Below are 17,060 nucleotides of genomic sequence, written 5' to 3' on the forward strand. Positions count from 1 at the left end.
GCAATGCCCACAAGGGCTGCGGCACCTCTCAACAGAGCAACATCCATCTAAGAGGGAGTGGTGCCCAGCAGACAGTGCCTGCCCAGTGAAGGTGGCAGTGCCCAGCAGCAGGCAGATGGCGTAAGAGGAGACACAAACCCTGACTCACAAGAAACTGCCTACTGAGGCTTTGCAGGCACTTGGAACTCTGCATTAATATGTTTCAAGCAAGAACCAATAAGTTTATTTAAAAAAAACTATTTTAGTTCACTTCTAGTTATAAATACCATGCAATGAAATATAGAGCAAGAAAAGGAGGAGGAGAAATTGCCTCTTAAGTACAAAGTTATGTTATCATTTTTCAGCTCAGAGTGATGAAATCCTGGTTTCAGCCAGTTGTTTTGTTTAATCCTTGGGTGGGTTATGTAACGCCTCAGGCTTTTTCACAGTTTTGACCATGTCTGCCCAAGGTTACTTTTCAGTAATAAGATCAAATCTTACAGCATAAAGCCCAGAGGAGCCTCAAAGTTTCAGTCTCCTTGCCCTAAGGCAGATTCTATATTATTACTATTATTGTTGTTATTATTGATATTTAACAGATCATTATTTTATAAGCAAATTGGGCCAAAAAAAGCTTGGTGAAGTCATTTGCTCAAAGTCACCCAGCTAGGGTTTGGAGGAGAGATTGAAATGTAGGATTGGGTGATAGAGGTGGTTGCTGTTTCTCAGTAAAGGTGGTTGCCTTTACTCATTAAATCCTGGCTATTAAAACACTTCACTCACACTCCTGTATCTTATGGGAGCAGATGTTTCTAGCATGCTCTTAAGTTGCTCAAGCCTGATCCTTCTCTGTTTCCCAGGGTGAAAAGCCTGTAGCCCAATTCTCACTGTCAATCCCTCCCTTGCTCCCTTCCTATGTCCAGAATAAAAGTAGTCTGATGTACTTAATTTGTACTTAACTTTTGTTTTGGAGGGCTTCAACCATTTAGAAAAAGAATCCCAGGACAAAGCAATGGAGAATTTATGAACACATGCTGTGACAGAGCACAATCCTAAACACACATTTGCTCTTACTAAGCCACTAACTTTGCAACCTTAGGAAAATCACTTAACGCTCTGATCCTCTCTCTCCCTACTGTAAAATAATGGCCCCTAAGAAGTAGAGAAATATAATAAAGGTAAAGATGGATGCCTGGAGAAAAGGAAGAAAAGGAGGAATAGAGGGAAGGAGGAGGGATAGAAGGAAGAGACAGAAGAAAGAAAGAAAAGTGGTTGAAATTAGGAAATCCAAGAAGATCCATTTCAACCAATACGAAGAATGACAGTTTCTTGGTGGTGTGGCAAGCCAGGTTTCACTAACGCAGGCCTCCATCACAACTGTTTCAGTACTGAGTGGTTAAGTTAAATATTAAAAGCTAAAAAAGCCAGTGCCCTTATACAAAGCATGGAATGTAACAAAAGCCATGAAGAGTTTTGCCTAGGCTTTCCCTGGGCCTTAAAGCATGACAAAATAATGAAGGAATTCTTAACAGGACCAATTTAAAATTAAACAAGTTTATTGGGGGTCTGAAGAAACTCACCAGGCCTCCACAAACAAGTTTATTGGAGGTTTGAAGGAAGTCCCCAAACCTCTGTGATTTAGCAGGAGGCAAGATAAGGGTATTCACCCCAGAACCTAGACCCATTGAGATTAAGTCAACTTACTGAGGCTCCACAAGAAGGTCTTCAGGACTCAGACCTTACTTATAGATTAAAAGAAGTTAATCCCTTCTGTCTTTAAATGAATGCACACTTACACCTAGATATATAGCTTAGAAACTATATAAGCTCTGAAAAACTTTGCAATTTTGAGTTGGTCTGGTGATAATTTCCAGGCCTCCCTGTAAGCGGTTACAAAAATAAAAACTCTCTTCCTCCCCAGTTCATCTGCATCTCATTGGGTGGTGAGAAATAGCAGCCCAATCCTCAGTTTGGTCAGGGAACATCAGGAATGGGAGAGAAAACACAGCTTCTTTAAATCCAGGGTTCTTATGTCCTAGGTCAGAAAGCTCAGGCCCAGAGGGGCCATGTAAATTGTCCCAGGCTCACACAGTGGCTCTCCACAGAAGGACAGCTGAGAACCAGCCCCTTCTCCAGGCTCCCAGCCCAGCATGATTTCTACTGCACAGCTCCTCCTTCTCCCACTGAAGACTTGGTGTTAGAACTAATTTTGAGCAATATGCAATACAAATAATATTTCCTCAAAAAGTAGTCCTTTCTGCTAGGCTAGGAATTTGTACTTAGGGAATGTATTGCCATAAAAAATTTTGACCTATAATACACAAACTTTAAATAGCCAGTTGGTGTTTTTTCCTATTTGAAAAAAGAAACAACAGAAAGGAAGGGAGGAAGGAAGGGAGAGAAGGAGGGAGGGAGGAAAGAAGAAAAGAAAGAAAAAAAGGAAGGAAGGAAGGAAGGAAGTCAGGGAGGGAGGGAAAAAGGGAAGATGAAAGCCCTAACACTTAAATGATTAATGATTATATTCACCACCTTTTCAGCTGCAAAAAATGGGCCAGGGGGCAAGGCCTGCAGGATCCAATGACTTACAGAAAATAGATGTTGACTATTGTAGTGATTGAAGAGTCTCACTTCAGCTCAGAGTATGAGGAGCAGAGGAGAAACATAAAGGAGCAGAGCCATAGACCAGAATTGCAAAATTCATTAAGCAATGAGAAAACACTGTTCTTCATGGTTAAAAAAGACAGAGTTGGAACTTCATGCCTGGGATTGACTTGACTCAAAGGTAATCTTTCAGTTGTCTAGGAATGCAATGAAGGTGGCCTGTATTGGTTAAAAATAAAGTAACAGTGAACAATATCTGTATTAGTCCATTCTCACACTGCTGTAAAGAACTATCTGAGACTGGGTAATTTACGAAGAAAAGAGGTTGAATTGACACAGAGTTCTGAGGACTGTTCAGGAGGTGAGGAGGCCTCAGGAAACTCACAAACTGGTGGAAGCGTGAAGAGAAAGCAAGCACCTTCTTCACATGGCATAGTGGACTGTGTGGTGGGGGAGGGAGAGAGACAGAGAGACAGAGAGAGAGAAAGCATTAAGGTGGAAGTGCTACATACTTTTGTGTTTTTTTGTTTTGTTTTGTTTTGTTTTTGAGACGGAGTCTCGCTCTGTCGCCCAGGCTGGAGTGCAGTTGCGCCATCTCTGCTTACTGCAAGCTCCGCCACGAGGGTTCACGCCATTCTCCTGCCTCAGCCTCTCGAGTAGCTGGGACTACAGGCGCCCGCCACCATGCCGGGCTAATTTTTTGTATTTTTAGTAGAGACTGGGTTTCACCATGTTAGCCAGGATGGTCTCTATCTCCTGACCTCGTGATGCGCCTGCCTCAGCCTCCCAAAGTGCTGGGATTACAGGCGTGAGCCACCGCGCCCGGCCGGAAGTGCTACGTACTTTTAAACAACCAGATCTTGTGAGAACTCACTCACTATCATGAGACCAGCAAGGGGGAAATCTGCCTTCATAATCCAATCACCTCCCACCAGGTCCCTCTCCGAACACTGGGAATTATAATTTGACATGAGATTTGGGTGGGGGACACAGAGCCAAATCATATCAATATCTAAAACCTTATGTAGTGCAGCAAAGTAATTTATGTCCCAGATTTTTAGAATGATCCCTTAGTGTCTTGGTATTTATGTGAAAAATTTTTTGTTTTTGTTTTTGTTTTTTTTAATCAGAACTTCTTATAGGACTATTTCCTGCAATACTTACTAATGGGAAGTATTTTCATTGAGCATTCATGAACTTTTTTGCACAAAATAGAAGATCAAGAAATGTTAATTCAATTTAGTTTGACAGAATAAAGGGTACAATTACATAGTTCTCAACCCCCTGAATATGAAGAGATTAGAAATAATAGCCTCTTAAAAGTCAAATAATGTGTCCATAATGAAACCAGAAAAATTACTTGCCTACTAGCCTTTAAATAACTCTCAAGAGTTACATAATATTTTTCAACTTAAAAAAATTAGAAAGCATAATGAGTAAAGCATCTGTCAGATTTCTTATGTCCCAGCTGATACCTCAATCTTCCAAGGGGCTAGTTTCTCTTTCCTATATAATTCTTTACTCATAATTCTATCTTTTGTCTTTCTTTGAAAGATGTTTTTTTTTTCTGATACAATCCCACCATGGTTAACAGATGCCACTGTGTACACAAACATCTCAGTCCTCAAAGTTATAGGAAGATCAGTATTCTGTCTTCTTGAGAAATGCTTTCCCCCCAGCCCAACTGTATATTTCTGTTGTCATGCAAAACCCAGTCTAATCAACCTAAGACAAACATATGGAAAAATACTTCATAGATTTCCAGATGAATTCTTGCATTTTATGTGGAATCAATCTATGCAACAAATATAAGTGTTGATATTTTTATAAAGACTATGTTCACCATGAACTACAGAGAAAAAGGAGTTCTAGAAATGCATGAATCCATGCATTCATATCCAGGAATTATTTCCACATTTAGCAACTACTTCTCCCATACAAAGATTTTACCAAATCATTGTCTGAAATTGTCTCTTTTTGTTCTACAAAGAAAAGTGGATTCCCACCTTAAAGTTGCTTGGTGGGAATTTGCCTCAATTCAGTTCCTATTCTCCATTTCCTTTAATATTCTCCTCACCTCTCTAACAGGACACTGGAAAAGGAAAACAATACTGTTTGGGCCAATAGCATTGAAAAAAAGAGTTGTAAAATGATTACTTAATATGGACAGTTCAAGTGAAAGAAGTGGAGACTCTTGCATTTTTGAACTGCTTTTCATTTCTCATTTTACATGACCTACTTCAATCAGCTTCGACCTTTGAAATTTTGTTCCCTAACACAGCTAAAATAAGGTCTTTTCCTTTTTCTCTCTCCTTCTCTGCAGCCCTGTTAGATAAAGTCTCACTTTGAGTTGCTGTCCAAGAAGTTCTTAGTTAATTGCATGTAATTATGCTGCATCCTACTTTCAAATGCTAGAGCAATTTCTTGTATCCTTGTAATACAATATGACTAAAAGCTCCAATAGTTGTAGCGTCCCAGTGAGTGGCTCCCCTCCCTTCTGAGGGTTTTATAATGCCAGAGGACTTTGCTGAGTGGCAGTGATCTTTAAATATAAGGCAAGACATTGAGATAAATTAGTAATAGCAGCTACTGACAGTGTTCCTTTGGGTCCTGCTCAGCTCTTTGCCAAGGGGCCACATCACTAAGCCAGTGACACTCCTCCTTCAGACGTTAAAGATAAATAAATGATCAGGTCAGTCAGCTGGCAGCTGGCATGTTCATCCTATCTGGTAGGAAGATTTTTATTGTAATGCAAACTTCAAAATTAAAAAAACAAAATGTCATCTGGGGCCAGAGTCGATTTTTTGGAATTTCTTGTGTTCATAGTGTTGTACTGCCTTTAGAGTAGTCTACTTTTATTTTAAGAGGTATAGTGCCTTCTAGCGGACTGGAAATTCTCTTCAGCTAGTTCAAACCTTACATAGCTGGAGACTCGAGCGTATCCTGATACTCATCACGCTAAGCAAAGCAATCTCAGGTCATTTAGAAGAATTTTGATTTGTATCTGTATTTTTGGCTGAGAGGCAAAGGGAAATCTATTGATGTTTGAGCACTTTAATTTTTTTAAAAACCTAAGCAAGAACTTAATAATCAAAAATCATTCTGTCTCGCTTGTAGAATCCTGAGTTCAGGAAAGAGACATTATATCATACTCATCCCAAAAACTCAGTAGTTTTTTGCTGAGACATTGTCATCCCTTTGGAAGTCAGGATTGCCAGTTCAGCGCTTGGGAAGTCATTTAATTTCTCCAGGTAAGTTCCTCTAGCCTGCAATTAGAGGACACTGACAGTAGGTGGAGATTTTTTTTTTTTTTTTTTTTTTTTTGTGTGTGTGGAAACAGAGTCTCGCTCTGTCACCCAGGCTGGAGTGCAGTGACGCGATCTTGGCTCACTGCAACCTCCGCCTTCCGGTTTCAAGCAATTCTCTTGCCTCAGCCTCCCGGGTAGCTGGGATTACAGGTGCCCACCACCACACCCGGCTAATTTTTATATTTTTAGTAGAGACAGGATTTCACCATCTTGGCCAGGCTGGTCTGGAACTCCTGACCTCGTGATCCACCCGCCTCAGGCTCCCTAAGTGCTGGGGTTACAGGCGTGAGCCACTGCACCCGGCCAAAATCCTCCCTTTCAATTGGAGTCCCTCCTCCAAATTCCTCCTATGTAGACATTCTGGAGCCTCTTACAAAACATCTGCATTTTCTGTTGATTGGTATTTTATTAATAGAGATGCTCCCTAGCATTAGATAAAATATTTTTCCTCACAGAGTCTTATTTTGCTAATTTGTAAAACAGGAATAATTCATTCAGGTGTTCAACTAATTAATGGAGTACCACCACATACCAGGTACCAGGCAAGACACTGAGGAATGAAAGCCAAGTCACCTGCAGTAAGAGCTTTCCTAGGAACTCACAATTGGGGATGACAATACCAGCCAGCCTTATAGAAGTGTCTTTAAAACTAAATAGAGAAAACTGTGTGAACAATGTTACACACTCAGCCCACAGTAGCAGCTTTTAAACAACAAACAAGTATTTTGTTTTACTTTTCGAAAACCAAATCTCTTTCAGAAGAACCTGTTTCACTGGTGTATACACCACAAACTCAGTGTTTTTTCAAAAAGATATTTGAAATGGTTTTAACCAAAACTGTAACATAAATTTCAAATCTCCAAACCCTGGCCACACATTTCTAAAACGTCTGCCTCAGTGTTTTAAGATTCAAACACCCCTACAAAAGACCAGTGACTCTTCCAAAACCTAGAAAACAAAATTCTGAAATGAAGAAAGTGAAAAAATATATATATTCTAGAGGTATTTATTTCTAAAGGCAAGTCAGCATCTACACAGATCAGTACTGACAACTGGCTTTCAAAGACTCTGAGAATGTTCTATGTTATTATTGTTTCCCTTCTGGCCCATTGTTATAGGGCCATTAGACAAATCAGGCTTCTGCCACATTGTCATGAGCCATTGGAGAAATCAGGCCATTGGAGAAATCAGACTCATTGGCTCCAAGTTATCTGGAACAATCACAGGCCTGGTATGGGGCTGAAGTACAGGTGAAGAAGGGAAGAACAAGGTTCCTTCTCCTCTTTGCAGACTTCCTGGGGCTTGGCAGTCAGTTGTGTGACATTGAGTCAACTATTTAACTTTCTAATCATCACTTTCCCCATCTCTGATGTGAGAGCAGTCATTGTATGTTCCTCATGGCATTGACAGGAGGACAGAGTGGGACTCAACACCTATCTGCCATACATCTGCTTATTTAGGGCTCTCATAAAGACCTCACAGGCATATTTGTCTTCTTTGCAGGGATGTTCCCTATAATAGTCCCCTAGCAACAACAACAACATCACCATCACCATCACTGTCATTTACATGCTGCATAATGGAGATTCACTGAGCATCTTCTGAGCAGAGAGGAGACCCAAGCAAAAAAAGAAAGAGAACTAAGCCTGAGATTTTCTGAAGCTCGTTAAAAAGTACAATAAGAAAACAACAGAAGTGATCATTAGTAGGGCATTTATTATGTGATAGTCAAGGAACTAAACACTTTTTATCCACTGTGTCTTCTTCAGTTCTCCCACCAGCCATCCTATGAGGAAGATGCTATTACTACCTCACATTTTAGAAATCAGATAACTAAGGATTAGAAAATAAAATTACTTGTTTAATGTCACACTGCTAGAAGTGGCAGAGCTCTCAGTGCCAAGCCTGCAACCTCCACAAAGAGGAGAAGAAATAGTGTACCTCTTTCATTCACCCAAATCCCAGCCCTCAGGTGTAAGAGAGGCCAGAAAACTTGCCAAGTCTGATAACTCAAGGAAGTCTCATTTTCTGATTTTTTGTAATGTAGAGTCTACGCTTCTTTCCTTTCCCTCACAAAGCATCCTCACCATCTACTCAGAAGGTAAAGACAGTTAACTACTAAGCAAAACAGAAGTCAGGTAAATAAATTTTTAAAGATGATATAGCCTTATTTTTAGAAAGTATTTTTCTTGGGGTTAATGGGCACAATCTTGGTGTGGGAAAAAAGCCACATAATTAAAAGATTCCCTTGCCTCTTTATTTTTTTTTTCTTTTTTCATTGTATCAAAGACAGTAGATACAAAAGAAAGACACTTAGAAGGAGCCAGCTGTGTGTCTGCCATCAGCCTGAAAGCTGGGATTGTAGAGCCCAAGTTGCAGTCAGAGTACGGCGTGTGATTAAGGGCATGTCCTGCCTCTTTGATGTGAGTCCAAGGCAGAGGAGTTCCACCAGAGAAAAAGGTGGGATCTCAGGGGCTTGCCTTGAATAGGCAACAAAATCAGATGAATAGCTGAAAGTAGCTAACTTTGGCAGAAGACATGGTACAAAAAGGCCTTCATCACAGCATGGCAAAATGCACCACATAGAAGGCCTACCTCTTTATAAAGACACAAGCTCAGCTGATATGCATGATTCTGGCAACTGACGCAGAAAGAATGTTTGTCCTTAAGCTGAAATTTGAAACAAATGTTCACTCTTTTCTCCAAGGCACACTCAGGAAAGATACTGTGATCTTTCTTTCCATGTATAAGGAAAAGGAAGCATACAAACAGAATGATGTTTGTCCCAAGCCCACATAACAGTCAGTATCAGGAAGACAATAAAAATGTATGTGCCTCTGGCTCCCAGAATACTGGAATATTTGGAAAATAACAAGGTGAAGCTTGCCACCTATTTCCTTTCTGTGAGTCAAAAATAGAAAATGCAAAATTATGACATAGACTCCATTCTAATAATACAAACACCAACTCTATATTTTATGCTTATATAAAAATTAAACATTAAATTTAAATATTTAAATTCCCTCTATGGATTGCCATGTGAATAATATATTTAAAGGTGCTAATGCATGATATAAGCATAATAATTACCTAATAATTAATATCACAAATTCTTGTTTATTTTATGATCAGATCCTTCTAGTGGCCATTTTGGCTATTGTGTGAATATCTTTAATATAACAAATAGTTTTAATAAGCCATTTATTGTCATATAATTACTCATAATAAAGAATCACTGAGTATTTAACTATGTATCAGAAAATGTAATGAATACAAATCTACCCTCACTTGGCCCTGAAATTTCTTGAAATCGAAATGTCTTCAAAGTTACTCTTAAATTGTACAATAGAAGAATCTAAAAATTTTACAATTTCTATGGAGCTCAAAATGGCTAGTCACTGATTTTCAAAGGTGATGTGGCTTGACTTTGAGATGAGAAAGAATCCCACAGTCATAGCCATTAGAGAGAGTGAAGAACCTAAAGCACTCTTTAAAGGTTTAGAATTTTGACTGTAGCAACTGGTAGCCTCAAGCATTACAAAGGGAGATCAAGTGGCAGTGTCTTCAACTAACAAAACACAGAAGAGGAGAAGTCCAGCATTTTAAGAATTATCTAAGAGCTGATTTAATCCTAAAGGAAAACACATGTCCTCTCTTTGGCTCGAAATCAATATACTTGTCATATCTTTGTGATCCCTGATGACAACCAAGAAGTTCCAAAGGATGATTCCACACAATCATGAAGTCAATGCATCGAAAAGGCACTTTACTTCTTAGGCACTGAGTCTACTCAAAGACATCGTGAAGTTAAAAAAAAAAAGGCTGAAAGATCATAGAAATAGAAAATAGAATGGTTATCTCCAGAGGTTGGGGAGAGGGAGAAATGGGGAGTTTAAGGGATATAGATTTTTCATTTTGCAAGATGAAAAAGTTCTGGAGTTTGTTAATTGCATGACAATGTGAATATATTTAACATTATTGAACTGTACACTTAAAAATGTTACAATGGTAAATTTTATGTTCTATGTATTATGAATCTTTTTAACTGGCTAAATGAGAAAGTCTTAATTCAGTGTGAAGTTCAGGAACTACATTCAAAAGTTTGTTTATATCTTTTTCAGAAAAGGTTTAGAGATGCTCAATTGGGCAAAAGTTTTGAGTATTTTTCTAGAAACAAATTCTATAAGCTTGCGGGCAAATGATATATTTGTTATAATACCTTGAACCTTCATGCTATTGAGTATATTATGCTAGAATAACACAAGATCTGTCTTTCATTTTGTGGACCAGAACATTCGTAAACATTTTCCTGCTAACCAATTTCTCCTCTATCATTCTTATATCCTCCAGACAAAGTCACCTGGCCTAGAGAATTACCCATAAATCTTTTTTAAGATTGCATCTCCTTTTACAATGCAACTCTGTGTAAAATTTCTCATCTTTACCTTCATAACTCCTCTGTGACAGGAAGACAGAGGATGAATTGTTTTAAGCTCTCTATACATATTAATTTATTCTCATAAGAAGCCTATGAAATAGATACTAGTAAAGGTGATTAAAACTGAGGCACATTGGAGTTAAAAAAAACTTACTAAAGTCTTTCAGTTAGAAAGATGTGGCACCAGAATTCAAACCCGCAAGTCTGACCCACATATACTGTATGCTTGTTACACTATACCGCTGCTGATGAAAGTAAATGGGAAACCTACGCAGAAAATAATTTCAGAGACGTCACGATTATACTAGTCCATACTTTTCAGAAAATAAAACAGAAAATGAAAAGCAACCTTAACTTCTGGTAGTGATTAAAAATGGAACTGATGAAGCTCTCATCCTAAAAGCAGGAACGTCATCTCTTAAATTCTCTTGCTGCTTTCATGTGCTTACATATTATCTCACACCATAGTTTAATTTCAGGAATCTTTTAAATCTATGTATCCATTTTGTGGGGGTTAACTTAGACAAGATAATATGAACCATAAGTATATATAAATGTATGCACATAAACCTCCATGCTCCACAATACACCAAAAGCAACAAAATAAATGGTAACACCATTGTCAAATCCCCCCACACCCATGTAGTTAAACTCCCACTTATCCCTTGCAATACTTTATGATTATATGACATCCGGCCATCTGATATATGATCGGGGTAAGCATTCCAGTGTCAATTTGGATACTAAATAGGAAAAAAACTAATTTCTTTTTAATTTGTTCAATATATAACATATGCTGAATGCCATAAAAAATGATACAAAACAACACAAAATCAAAATGCACAGTAATGCTGAATAAAATATAATTGGCACCAATTCAAATGCAGAGTGAGCTTGAAAGAAAATAAGAAAATTTCAGGAGCAAAAGGGAAGGGAATGCTGGAAACCAGGAATGGCAGCTACAGCTGACTTGGGTGTATTTGCCAGTCTTGGTAAAACAAGAGCCTTGCCTTCTGACAGCCACACAGGAGCTAGGAGACATGGTAGGAGTTGAAACCAAGGCTCCTGTAAAAAGCCCAAGTGGTATAAAGCCTGCAAACTCAGTGGTACAATACAATCCAACAAATAATTTAAAATCCGCCTGTTGAAAATGAAGGTGTCTGTCTTAGTCTGGGTTCAGGAAGGAAAAGAAGATTCCCCTAGGCATTCTTAATCCCATGCCCACCCTTGCATGCGTTTAGAATTTAAATTGCTACAGCCAAAGTGGTTGAAACAAAAACCAAAAACAAACACAAAACAGACATGGTATTAACTTAAAATACTCTCAGACTACTAGTCCCCCAGAGTGCCACTTACAAGTAAACCCAAGTCAACTATGGAGAGAAATGTCATTAATCCAGGCTCAAAAGATTCCCAAAGATAAAGCACCACAAAACATGGGTTCAAAATCCAAAAGTATAAAATTACTCAAGCTATTAAGAGTGACAACCAACAGAAACAACCGCAAACAGAATTAGATCCCCAGGAATTATCATATATGTAATACAAACAAATAGTAAAAATATTTAAATAAATTTAAGTGGAATAAACAATATGAGCAAGGAAAAGTAACCATCAAAAGTTTCTAGGAAAAAACTAAAGAAGCACTAAGAAGAAATTCAGTGAGTGGGTTAAACCACAGAATACACACAGCTAAGATGAGCATTATTGAGCTAAAAGTTACACCTGAAGAAATTACCTATCATGCAGCATAGCAAGACAAGCTGAGAAAATATATGAGAGAGATTAAGAAACTCAGAATTGAACTAGGCAACACCACGCACAGCATATTTTTGGGAATGGATAAGACTGATTATTTAGTCTTGTTTCAAGGTTACCTTAATATCAGTTTTCTCCTGAAGCAGTAAATAAAGAAATAAAACTAACGTGGTAAAAGTGAAATGAAGATTATTCCCATTGCTGCCCCTTTTGCAACATTCAGAAGCACATCCAGGATGTTTTGCTCCTGAAAGTAATGCGGCATGAGACATCCTGGTTACAGAGCCTAGACTTGATCTTTAAAGATCAAACTATTGGCCAGGAACAGTGGCTCATACCTGTAATCCCAGCACTTTGAGAGGCTGAAGCAGGTAGATTGCTTGAGCCCAGGAGTTCAAGACCAGCCTGGGAAACATGGCAAAACAATGTCTCTACAAAAAAAATACAGATTAGCAGGGCATGGTGGTGTATGCCTATAGTCCCACCTACTCAGGAGGCTGAGGTCAGAGGATCACTTGAGTCCAGGAGGCAGAGGTTGCAGTGAGCTGAGATCACACTACTACACTCCAGCCTGGGCAATAGAGTAAGACTTTATCTCAAAAAACAAACAAACAAAAACTATTATCAAGTAACTGAAGTGTTCCAGAACAAACCTCAAGAATAGTTGATGAGGATATAAATATGCAGGACTCAACAAGGTAATATTCAAAATGCCCAGCATCATATTAAAAATTTACTAGACATACAAAAAAGCAGAAAAATATGATCCATAATAAGAAAAACATCACTCCATCAAAACCAACACAGGAGAGAAACAGATAGAATTATGAGTACATTGAAAGTTATATTCACATGTTCAACAAGTTAGGAGAAAAAATAAACATATTAAATACATGAAACAAACAAAAAATACCTAAATCAAACTTTCAGAGAAGAAAATTACAATGGTGGAGATTTAAATATACAATGGATGATATTAACAGCAAATTAGACATTGCAGAAGGAAAGATTAGTGAATTAGAAAATATAGCAATTGAAACTATCCAAAATAAAACATAAAGAGAAAAAAAGACTGAGAAAAAATAAAGAAAGCATTTGTGAGTTTTGAAACAGCTTTAAGCAGTATGTGCATATACATATAGTCTCTCAAGTGTATATACGTATGTGTGTGTGTATATATATGAATAAATATATATGTATATATATTTCTCTCAGGAGAAAGAGAGACATCTTAAAGAAGGCAAGTTGCATAGGAAAACAACAGAAAAAATCATGGCTGCATATTTCCAAAATTTGATAAAAATCATAAATACAAAGACTCAATAAACTCAAAGAATGTCAAGAACAAGAAACATCAATAAAACTCAGCAAAACACACTATAATGAAATCGCTTTGAACCAATAATAAAAAACTTAAAAGCATCCAGGAACTAAAACACATTACATACAGAGGAAAAAATGATAAAGATGATGGCAGACATCAACAACAGTGCAAGTGAAAAGACAGTAGGTTAATCTTTTTAAAGTATTGAATGATTTTTTTAAAAACTGTCAATCTACAATTCTTAACTCAGTGAAAATATACTTTGAAAAAATGGCAAAATAATAGCTTTTTCAGAAGTACCAAAGCTCAAAAAAAATCATCACACATCTGCACTAGGAGAAATGTTAAAGGAAGTTTTCAAAGCAGAAGGGAAATTTTTTCTGAGTGGAAAATCTATTTTTATGTGTTTATAACAGAAGGTAAATGGTTATCAAGTGGAAATCTTGATCTATACAAAGAAATGAAAAGCACCATAAGTGGTAACTACATTGTTAAATATAAAAGCTTTTAAGAAAATTATTTAAATCTCTTTAAAAGAAAATCAGCTGTTTCAAGCAAAAATAAAAACACTATATTTTCAGGGTTTATTACATGTAGAGATGTAAAAATGGATAATGACAATAGCATAAAGTCTGGGAGGGGACAAATGAAATGATTCTGTTGTAAGATTCATATACTATACATAAAGTACAGGAATAACGTTTGAAGATCAACTGTGATAAGTTACAGATAAATACAACTCACTGAGAAAAATGGAAAATGAAAATCACACACAAAAATAAAAACACAATAAATACTTCAATAAATATATTTTTATTTTTATTTATTTATTTTTGAGACAGAGTCTCACTATGTTGTCCAGGCTGGAGTGCAGTGGCATGATCCCAGCTCACTGTAACCTCTGCCTCCTGGGTTCAAGTGATTTTCCTGCCTCAGCCTCCCAAGTAGCTGGGATTACAGGCATGCACCATCACACCCGGATAATTTTTGTATTTTTAGTAGAGATGGGATTTCCCTGTATTGGCCAGACTGGTCTTGAACTCCTGAACTCAGGTGATCTACCCACCTTGGCCTCCCAAAGTGTTGGGATTACAAGTGTGAGCCACTGTGGCTGGCCAGTTCTATAAATTTAAAGCAACTTCTGAAATAACAAAACACAGTTATAGTTATGAAGCCAACAAAATAGATAAAATAGATGGAAAAAATAATATTAAAATAATCCTAGAGAAGGCAGAAAAAGAGGGAAAAGGGAATAAACACCTGGGTAAAATAGAAAACAAATATGATAATAGTAGATGTAAAATTAACCATATCAATTATTACATTAAATGTAAATGTCTAATTACCTCAAATAAAAGGTAAAGATTTTTATATTTGATTTTTAAAAAGCAAGGCCCAGTTATATGCTGCCTTCAAGAAGCGTACTTAAAATATGACAACACAGATAGGTTAAAAGCAGAAGCATAGAAAAAATGCAACTTGCCAACACTCAAAAATAAAGCTGTATGCATTTACTGTGATGTGATTATTACACATTTGTATACCTGTATAAAAATATCTCATATGCCTCGTAAATATATCTACCTACTATGTACCCAAAAAATTTAAAATAAAAAAAATTTTAAACAAAAAAGAAAAGCTGCAATGGCTTTGTTTTATTTTATTTTTATTTTATTTTTAAATTATACTTTAAGTTCTAGGGTGCATGTGCCCAACGTGCAGGTTTGTTACATATGTATACATGTGCCATGTTGGTGTGCTGCACCCATTGACTCGACATTTACATAAGGTATGTCTCCTAATGCTATCCCTCCCCCAGCCCACCACCAGATGATAGGCCCCAGTGTGTGATGTTCCCTACCCTGTGTCCAAGTGTACTCATTGTTCAATTCCCACCTATGAGTGAGAACATGTGGTGCTTGGTTTTCTGTCCTTCCAACAGTTTGGTCAGAATGGTGGTTTCCAGCTGCATCCATGTCCCTACAAAGGACATGAACTCATCTTTTTATGGCTGCATAGAATTCCATGGTGTATATGTGCCACATTTTCTTAATCCAGTCTATCATTGATGGACATTTGGGTTGGTTCCAAGTCTTTCCTATTGTGAATAGTGCCACAATAAACATACCTGTGCATGTGTCTTTATAGCAGCATGATTTATATTCCTTTGGGTATATACACAGTAATGGGATGGCTGGGTCATATGGTAATTCTAGTTCTAAATCCTTGAGGAATCACCACAGTGTTTTCCACAATGGTTGAACCAGTTTACAGTCCCATCAACAGTGTAAAACCATTCCTATTTCTCCAAATTCTCTCCAGCACCTGTTGTTTCCTGAATTTTTAATCATCACCATGCTAACAAGTGTGAGATGGTATCTCATTGTGGTTTTGATATGCATTCGTCTGATAGCCAGTGACGATGAGTATTTTTTCATGTGTCTGTTGGCTGCATAAATGTCTTCTTTTGAGAAGTGTCTGTTCATATCCTTTACTCACTTTTCGATGGGGTTGTTTGATTTTTTCTTGTAAATTTGTTTAAGTTCTTTGTAGATTCTGGATGGTAGAATCTACACCTTTGTAGATTCTGGGTTGTAGAATCTACCCTTTGTCAGATGAGTAGATTGTAAAAATTTTCTCCCATTCTGTAGGTTGTCTGTTCACTCTGATAGTAGTTTCTTTTGCTGTGCAGAAGCTCTTTAGTTTAATTAAATCCCATTTGTCAATTTTGGCTTTTGTTGCCATTGCTTTTGGTGTTCTAGTCATGAAGTCCTTGCCCATGCCTATGTCCTGAATGGTATTGTCTAGGTTTTCTTCTCAGGTTTTTATGGTTTTAGGTCTAACATTTAAGTTTTTAATCCATCTTGAATTAATCTTTGTATAAGGTGTAAGGAAGGGATGTAGTTTCAGCTTTCTACATATGGCTAGCCAGTTTTCCCAACACCATTTGTTAAATAGGGAATCCTTTCCCCATTTCTTGTTTTTGTCATGTTTGTCAAAGATCAGAAGGTTGTACATGTGTGGTATTATTTCTGAGGGCTCTGTTCTGTTCCATTGGTCTATATTTCTCTTTTGGTACCAGTACCATGCTGTTTTGGTTACTGTAGCCTTGTAGTATAGTTTGAAGTCAGGTAGCATGATGCCATCAGCTTTGTTCTTTTTGCTTAGGATTGTCTTGGCAATGCAGGCTCTTTTTTGGTTGCATATGCAGTTGAAAGTAGTTTTTTCCAATTCTGTGAAGAAAATCATCGGTAGCTTGATGGGGATGGTGTTGAATCTATAAATTACCTTGGGTAGTATGGCCATTTTCACGATATTGATTCTTCCTATCCATGAGCATGAAATATTCTTCCATTTGTTTGTGTCCTCTATTTCATTGAGCAGTGGTTTGTAGTTCTTCTTGAAGAGGTCCTTCACATCCCTTGTAAGTTGGATTCCTAGGTATTTGCTTCTCTTTAGAGCAATTGTGAATGGGAGTTCACTCATGATTTGGCTCTCTGTTTGTCTGTTATTGGTGTATACGAATGCTTGTGATTTTTGCACATTGATTTTGTATCCTGAGACTTCGCCAAAGTTGCTTATCAGCTTAAGGAGATTTTGGGTTGAGACGACGGGGTTTTCTAAATATACAATCATGTCCTCTGCAAACAGG

This window comes from Pan paniscus, chromosome 4 (genome assembly GCF_029289425.2).
Source record: "Pan paniscus chromosome 4, NHGRI_mPanPan1-v2.0_pri, whole genome shotgun sequence".
NCBI lineage: Eukaryota > Metazoa > Chordata > Mammalia > Primates > Hominidae > Pan > Pan paniscus.